At 37.3% G+C, this 9,332-nt stretch overlaps 1 long non-coding RNA gene across 1 annotated transcript; it reads right to left on the minus strand.

Moving 5' to 3' along the window:
* Nucleotides 1-5,414: 5,414 nt before the first annotated feature.
* On the minus strand, nt 5,415-9,072 carry LOC141561156 (uncharacterized). Its single transcript, XR_012487977.1, has 2 exons — nt 8,875-9,072; nt 5,415-6,691 (listed from the first exon to the last, which is right to left on the minus strand). It is a non-coding gene; the product is annotated as an uncharacterized LOC141561156 (long non-coding RNA).
* Nucleotides 9,073-9,332: the final 260 nt, after the last annotated feature.

Genomic DNA, 9,332 nt, shown 5'->3' on the forward strand with positions numbered 1-9,332 from the left:
AAATCACTCTGATATTTTTGCCATGAAAACTCCAAATGGGGTCAAAAACTCCAAATGGGGTCACAAAGAGTTGGATGTGACTGAAAAAAATGATGGAACAGTACAGCAGAAACTTAAGTACAGAAGGGCATAAAGAACTCGTGGTTAATCTTACCATAATGAGATTGATCAACCCCCCCAAAAATTAAAAGGTACCAAGTTTCTAATCAGAACCTGGGAGCCCCCTTAATGAAATACAGTAAGGATCAGAAGGGGAAAAAAGAGAGGGTCCTTATAAGGTCTTAAAATTGAACTTTCAGGGGCAGATAGGTGGTACAGTGAAGAGAGCCCTGAAGTCAGGAGGACCTAAGTTCAAATCTGGTCTCAGACACTTAACACTTCCTAGCTGTATAATCCTGGGCAAGTCACTTAACCCCAATTGCCTTAGCAAAAAAACAAAAAACAAACAAACAAACAAAAAAATTTCAACTTTCAAAAGTGACTTTTTTTTTTTAAAGGGTAGTAAAGAAATCACATTTTAAATAAGATTTCACAGAGTGCAGCTTCCCTAATTCTAATTTTCATTTTTAGCCAAAGATTGGATTAGTTAGCAGAATTTACTTAAGTTTTTCATTTAGACTTTTCCTTGTCTTCCCAGTCTTGTCTAGGCTGGATTCCTAGATAGATGTTAGACAAAAATAATCAAAACTATAGCCTGAGATAAATTTGCAAAAATAATCATTATTTCTTCCTCATATTTTCAAATATGATTTCCCTCTGACCTCAAAGGAACCTATTTATGCCATATAGATGATCTTATCTTTTGATCACCTGCCCTAGTCTTGGTCTTCCATAATGAAAAAGACATTTAAGCAACAGAGTATAATGGAGAACGTACACAATTTGAAGTTACAAGATGTAATTTCCAATTATGCTACTAGCTATTCTGTGTTTCCTTTTTTCTCATATGTACAATAAAGGGTTTTGTAATAGATTGTCTTTCAACTCATAATTCACGATCCTATTCCCAGAATCCTCATTTCTTTACTTATCCTTAAGGTTACACTGACTTTGTATATTCTTCCTATGTCCTTCTCCTAAAAGTTTCTGTGACATCTACAATTTGACTCATTTCCTGATCTGTTTCTCATTGTTCTCTTCAATTTGAACCATATTCACCAGTTATTTGTTTAGATTGGTTCTAGACTTCTGTGCAACTCCCTATTATTTGAAACTAATAAAAAAAAATACAAAATACAATACAAATAATAATATAATAAATATAAATATAAAATAATAATATAATACAAAAAAACTTTTCCCATTTTCCATAGGATTATAGTTGCTGTTCTTTTCAATCATTTCAGTTGTGTCCAATTATTCATGACCCCATTTGGGCTTTTCTTGGCAAAAATATTGGAATGATTTGCCATTTCCTTTTCCAGTTCATTTTATATATGGAGAAACAGGGTGAAGTGACTTGCCCAGAGTCACATTGCTAGGAAGTGTCCTGAAGCCAGGAAGATGATTCATCTCCAGGCCAGAAACTCTATCCATTACATTTCTTATCTCCCCTGGATGGCAAGAAACATGTTCTGAAATATACCTATCTCCTTTTCTAGGTCTTCCTCTAATTGATGTTTTCTGATCCAAAGACTCCTTCAGTTCTCAGGTCATTTGAGAATAGATGATAAAGGTTTTTAGCTTAATCTTGGCTCAGGTTATGAACTCCACCCACATCCATTTTTCTTTTATTTTTTTTCTTTGATTTCATTCACTCATTCACAAATTAAGTATAAGGGATTATTCTAAACACCAGGAGAAATAAAAGAATAATTTTGACATAAAACTTGAATTCTTATGTAGGGATATAATAGGTATAATATGAACCAATAAATATACAATAATTTTTTATCCTTGATCAAATTCCTTTAAGCTTATTATTTTCAAAACATATGCAGTTTTTAGCATTTACTCTTGCAGAATCCTTCCCTTTCCTCCACTCGCTCCCCTAGACAGCAAGTAGTCCAATATATATTAAACAAGTACAATTCTTCTATATATTTCCACAATTATTGTGCTACACAAGAAAAATCAGATTAAAAAGAAAAAGAAAACAAAAATCAAGCAAACAACCACAAAAAAAGGGAAAATACTGTTGTGATCCACATTCAGTCTCCATAGTCCTCTTTCTGGGTGCAGATGGGTTCTCTTCATCATAAGCCTATTGGAATTGACCTGAATCACCTCATTGTTAATCAGAACCATGTCCATCAGAATTGTTAATCAAATTTTTTTAATTTAAATTTTAAATTTTAAAAATGTTTAAAAAGCAAGAGAGAGTTAATGCTTTTTATTCTTTTCTTTTTCTTTTTTTATGAAGCAATTGGTGTTAAATGACAATTTAATGATTTTTTTTTTAATTATTATCATGTGTTTTTGTTTTTTGGACTATATGCAAACTGAATGCTTTTCTCACCTCTAGGTTCTTTTTGGATGGGTGACTTAAATACTGGCATTATGTTAAAAGTCCACATTTTGTCGTTGTTGTAATTAAGTTCAGCTTTACAGGATGTTTTATTCAGAGATACTCTTCAATCTCCTTTGCATTTTACAATATCATGTTCCAGTATCTGTTCTAATTGCTCACAGATGGGGAATGGTATTGGCAATTAGAATCGACCATTCTACTTAGCAAAAAGCCTTTTTCCTGGCTATTTGCAAATTTATTGTTTGGAATTTAAATTAGGTATGGAAGAGAAACAAAGAACACATGATTCTAGCAATAGGTCAAAAAAAGCCTTTGTCAAAACATAGTATTCTTTTATGCTAAAAGCAATCAACTATGATCTCTAAAAAGCATAGATTCTTTAAAAATATAATACAAATCATGTATCTAAAAACAAAAGCCAACATTGTTTTTGAAGGCAAAAAGCTTAAAACTTTTCAGCTAAAAAAAGGTACAAAGCAAAGATGCTTCCTATCCCCACTGTTATTTCACACAGATGTGAGCATAGTAGAAATAAAACAAAAATTAATTAAAGGTCTAAATATTGGTAGATAAGAAACAAAAATATCTTTATCAACAACATAATGCTTTACTCAGAAAACAAAAAAGAAATAGAAAAGAAACTGAAATAGTCAATAGCTTAAGTAAGGGAATAAGATAAACGAATAAAAATAAGTAAAAAATAAGTACACACACACATACACACATCAGCATTTAGATAACATGATCTAAAATTTCCCTATGTGCTAGAATTCCTACTTATCACTCTGAGGAACTAGAGGTATTGAGCTACTGACATCTAGAAATATTAAGTGATTTACCCAGTGGTCATATAGTTACTTATCCATCTTGGTTACAACTCCAGTATTCTCTCAATTATACCATACCTTCTGACTAATCCCCTACAAATATTTAATGTAAAAACAATACATGACCATACAGTTGTTTATTCTATCATCTATTTACCTATTATGTCTCTACTTGCCCCCCCCATCCAACCCTTCTTTGTTATCTGTCTAAACTATCTATTCTACCAAACTTCCTCCTTTAGAACTCTAGATGAGTAGAAGGGAAGGAAGTTGTGATACACTAGGCAAAACAAATAAAAACTACTCTTCCCCAAACTGTGATCCAAATAAATATTTCTTAAACTTACAAATTAACAATTCAACAACTTGTTGAAAGTGGTTATCGAGTAGTTTCCACATTTTATAAAAAAATAATAATAATAATCACACCTCTGTTCAAAACACACTAATATTTCTATCATTTAAATTGGGGGAAATTTGCCATGCAAATCTACAGAAGCAAGAATCCCTACTATCTTTCCACATTTCCCCTCCTCAATTTCCAAATAAAAGGCAAAATATTAGTATCACCTGGTCCAACAAAACTCAAACTTTAACTAAAAACTTAGAAAGCTTTTTAAAAAGTAGATTGTTTTTATTTTGCTGTATTTTTTTAAAAGTAATTCCATCTTATGTAATATGAGAAATGATGAGCAGGAGAGTTTTTTGTTTTGTTTTTAATTAAAGCTTTTTATTTTCAAAAGATGTACATAATTTTCAACATTCACTCTTGCAAAATCTTGTGTTCCAAAAAATTTTCCCTCCCTTCCCACACACCTTCCTCTAGACAGCAAGTAATCCAATATATATTAAACATCTGCAATTCTTCTATATATATTTCCACAAACATCATGTTGCACTGTAAGGGTCCTTTAAATGAGCGGGCACAGTGCAACAGGAGATTTAAGTGGCCTAGAAGTATTCTCTGTGGATATAGGACTGCCCTGTGGGTGGGATCCTGGACATATTGAGATAGCTTTGTAATGGGTGACGGCTCTCTCACTGGTTGGCTGTGTGTGTGACCTCACAGCCCCTTTATAAGCCCACTGCAGACAGCAGTCGCTCTCTTTAACCTGGCTCCCTAGCCTGGGTTAGCCAAGCCAAGCCAAGCTGATGGATAGCCGAGAGAGGTAAGAAGTTTGGTAGTAAACACATGTGTCTTCAGACCAGGTGTTCACTAGGGAACTAACAAGTCAGGGCATTATGTGAGTAGGTATAATAAAGGCTTTTAAGTTTATACATGGCTGTTCTTGAGCGTGCTACCGGTTATTAGACTATAAATTCAAGAAATCATGGCCAGAGACCTTTGAAGGCCTCAGAGGAGGCAAGCCAGGTAGAGTTGACACTGCAAAGGTCAATGGTCAAAGGTATTCTGTTGGGCCTTGGACAGACTGGTAATAGTAACTGCCAGGAGGGCATGTTACACTGCACAAGAGAAATTAGATCAAAAAGGAAAAAAAAAATGAGAAAGAAAACAAAATACAAGAAAACAACAAAAAGAGTTAAAATGCTATGCTGTGAACCACCCTCAGTTCTCACAGTCCTCCCTTTGGGTGTAGATGGCTCTCTTCATCATAGATCATTGGAACTGATCTGAATCATCTCATTGTTGAGAAGAGTCACATCCATCAGAATTGATCATTGTGTAATCTCTCTGTTGCCACAGTGATCTCCTGGTCCTGCTCATTTCACTTAGCATCAATTCATGTAAGTCTCTCCAGGCCTCTCTGAGAACATCCAAGCAAGATAGTTTTTAAAAACCTAGGAATGTTTACATGTTATAATACCAAGTGAAGTGGGTAGAACAAAAAACAAAACAAAACAAACAGACCAAAAAAACCCAAAAAAACCACTGTACACAGTAACAATTACATTGTAGGAATGATCAGCCATGAAAGACTTAGCCACTCTGATCCAGGAAATGATCTAAGACAATTTATGGGGTGAATAAGACTCCCAGCAAAAAGTCATGACCCTGCTAGCACCCCAGTGTTGATTTAAGTTATAGAAAGGGGCATTGATAGAGTGTGATAATCACGTTAGCCCCCTAGATACCTTAGAATCAGCCAGAGGCAGGATAAGCAAAAATCTTTATTCTTGGTCTTTAGTAGTAGAAATGAAGAGAATGGACATGTAGGATCTCCCCAAACTCACCTCTTCGTCTCCCACCCAGAGTGAGTCTGGCTATTCTCACTGTACCTCCTAGTCCCTCCCACAATTCTCTGTATACACCAAACAATTGGGCCAGCACAGGATAGTGGGAAGAGCCATTTTCCAAGCATATTCTTATAGAATATTGTCCAATCGGTAATAAGCCTAAAGTATTCGATTGTCTGACCCCAGTGCATTGGCTCAAGAGTTTTAGCCCCTTACATATCCCACTTTCTTTTGTTTTAGAACACAGGTGAATACCCCCTCCCCCACACCCCGACTTCTCAGGAAGGGAGGTGAAAGCACTGAAAAGGAAATAATCAGCCCTCCCTGACATCTCAGGAAGGGAGATGAAAAGCACCAAAGGGAAGTGGGGATTGCTAGAGGGTTTCTGGGCTGAAGGGTCTTATTAGAGACAGGTGTGTACAAACCCATCAGCATGGGAGGTATTACACAAGCACATAGCAATAAAGCACAGGCTAGCAGTGATGACTCTCCCCACAGGCAGTGCAGGCTCAATGTGGTGTAATAATTGTACATGCAAGTAGTGATATAACAAACAAGATAAATCAACATGGTCTTGTAAAAGATTTCCAGAAGTCCTAGAAGGAAGGTATGTAATCATCAGTCACACATAACGCCTTCTTCAGCAGTCAAGAGATAGTCCAAAACCAATCTATTGTCCATTGCTTCGTGTGTTAGGGAATCCAATGATCCTCAAAGTTTTTGAAGTCCTGCAACAGTCTTTTTATGTGTAAGGGAATCCAATGATTCCTGCAGGTTTTGAAGTCCTGCAACAGTTTATCATTTCTCAGAAAATCCAATGATTCCTGAGGGTTTTCAAGTCCTACAACATTCTTATCATATCTCAGAGAATCCAATAATTCCTGAGGGTGTAGAATTCCAACAACAGTCTTATCATGAATCAGAGAATCCAATGATTCCTGGGGATTTTCAAGTCCTACAACAGTCTTATCATGTCTCAGGGATTCCAATGATTCCTAAGGGTTTTGAAGTCCAACAATTCTTGATGTCCATGAGTCAAACACCATAACTACCAGGTTTTTTCAGTGGTGGGTACAATCAGTGATGGAACCACCTGATGTTTCTTGGGCCTTCTCCTTCATTTCAAGGGTCTGTTCCATCTCTCTCCGATGGACAAGGCAAATACAGCTCGTTGGCACCCATCTGATTCCTTCTCCTGCTGAAGAAATACAAGCAAACCCTCTCCCCCAGGCAGTTAACCTATCTGGTCCCTTCCATTCATCACTTTCTGGGTCTCTCCACATCACCTGGCGATTATCTAGAGACAGTGGAGCTGCTCACACTGGATGCTGCCCTTCTGGTGGGTTATAAAACCTGTCTGCTGGAGCCAGTGCATCTTTGTTAGAAATCAAGAAGTTAATAGTATAAAGAGCTAGATTTTGAAGTTCTCTAGGGTTACCTGTGGCTCCCCCTTTCTTTGGAGGAGTGTCTTAATGTCTCTGTTTCTTCTCTCTACTATTGCCTGTCCTTGAGGATTAAAGTGTATGCCAGTTGTGTGTAAAATCTTATACTGTGCACAAAAATGTGCAAAATGTTTAGAAGTATATGCAGGTCCATGGTCTGTTTTTATTGCTTGTGGCATACCCATAATTGCAAATACTTGTATAAGGACTTCAGTGACCACTCAGGCTGTCTCTTTTGCTGCCTGCTGGTATTGCAAAAGTGAATCCTGAAAAGGTATCTACCACAACGTAGATAAAAGACAGATGACCAAAAGATTTATAATGGGTCAAATCCATTTGCCAAATTTCATTAGGTCTCACTCTGTCTCTATGCCAACATTGAGCTTTCAGATGCCCTTTCAGATTACCACATTGAAAGCATTGATGAGTCTCTCTGGAAGTCCCTTGCCAAAAGGGACCCTGTTTTCCCATGTTGGGATCTTGAGAAGTCTGCATCATAGCCTGGTTATAAAAGGTATTTGTGTCTACTGTGGCACAGCGTCTTATGATCTCCTCTAAAGCATCCTTGCATAGTCCTAGTATAATCTTTCTACAAACCTCATTAGCATTTTCTTTAGTAAGTTAACTTATCATAATGTCTGTTACTGCATTTTCACCATTAGTTCATATGACAGCTGTCTGCAAACGTCCCACAAAATCAGCAAAGGATTCATTTGGTCCTTGTGCAATTTTTGTGAAGGCCTCACTCTTGTTTTTACTGGGTAGAAAAGCCCATACTTTGATAGCAGCAGCAGCAATTTGCTCATGTGCTGCTAAGGGGAAATTAATCTGTACTGAAATGTCTGCATAAGAACCTACATCTGTTAGATGGTCATAGGTGATTGAATGATTAACTCCCCTATGACTGTTTAGTTGGGCTTGTATCCTATAGAGCTCATTATATTCAGAAAGCCACAAGTTTTGTCCAGGTTCTAAGCATGTCCTTGTTATAGATTTCTAGTCCCTAGGGGTTAAGACTTCATAAACCAAATTCTGTAATAACATTGTAACATAAGCTAATGTAGCCCCATAAAGTGTGCAAGCCTTTTTCAGGTTTTCAAGGATTTCTAGATCAAAAGGAGTGTATCTTCTCTTTTCTTGATCTGAAGAGTTAAATTGTTGAATCACCAGATACATATTGATTTTCAAATCACCTAAATCCTGCCCTTCTTCTGTGGCTTTAAGTACTGCCTTTTGTAATCTAGTCACAGGAGGGGGTGATTGCTGGCAGGGGAGGTGATGGTGATATCATTGTCCCTCCCATTACTTCTCTTCCCTCCATCTTGGAAGGTGAAGTTGATGGGGGCGTGTCAAGAACCAGTTCTGGTTTAGGGGGGATTGAAGCTGCCTGGTCAGAGTGAGAATAACCACACCCTTCACCATGCCCTTCACCAGGTCCTCACTTAACTCCACATGCCCTCTAGTGATATTGCTATTAATCTGTTCATTGTCTTCCTCTTTTTCCTCACACTTCCTCATCTGGCCTTTCTTAAAATTTTCCTTTTTCTATAACTTGCAGGATTCTTTAAGGCCAATTGTATTATGTTGTATGTATAGAATGTTTCTTTGGAAATTGAATGAGGACCTTTATCATTGTAGTATTCATGCAATTGATTTCCCACCAGCTTCCAATTATCTTGACCTATTTCTCCTTCCTTTAAGAACCAAGGGGATGTGCATTCTGATGTACCCAAGAGTCTAGCGATCTGCAACCAAGTTATAATTAAGCCTTATTCCTTGATCATCTTAAGCATGCTTTCTGTAACACCCCCTTGGAGTGGGGGCAGGGGTGGGGCTGGGGGAGAATCTTTTCCTAACATCTCCCCCATTTCAGCTAGAAAAGGTTACTAGTTTAGCCCTTAACAAAGTAAGTTCCCTGTTTGTCTATTAAAATACTCACCCTATTTCCTGGTCCCCGAGGACTTTTTCAGTGAAATTAGGATCCTTGGCCCCACATTAGGCACCAAATGTGGCGACCCGAGTCAGGACCCTGGGTTCTTTAGAATCAGTCAGAGTCAGGATAAGCAAAAGCCTTTATTCTTGATCTTTAACGGTAGAAGTGAAGAGAGTAGATACATAGGATCTCTGTGACCTCACCTTTTCTCTCTCTTGAAGAAGTGACCCTGACTAGTCTCACTGCACCCTCAGTCCATCCCACAATTCTCTGTATACACCAAACGATTGGGCCAGCACAGGATAGTGGGAAGGGCCATTTTCCAAGCATATTCTTATAGAGTATTGTCCAATTGGTAATTAGCCTCAAGTGCTCGTGCTTTGACTCAAGAGTTTCAGCCTTTTTCAATAGGGGAAAGCTTTTGCTGAATTTAAAAGGAACTTAAGTGGGTCTTAGTTGAAATG

This window comes from Sminthopsis crassicaudata, chromosome 3, assembly GCF_048593235.1.
Source record: "Sminthopsis crassicaudata isolate SCR6 chromosome 3, ASM4859323v1, whole genome shotgun sequence".
Lineage (NCBI taxonomy): Eukaryota > Metazoa > Chordata > Mammalia > Dasyuromorphia > Dasyuridae > Sminthopsis > Sminthopsis crassicaudata.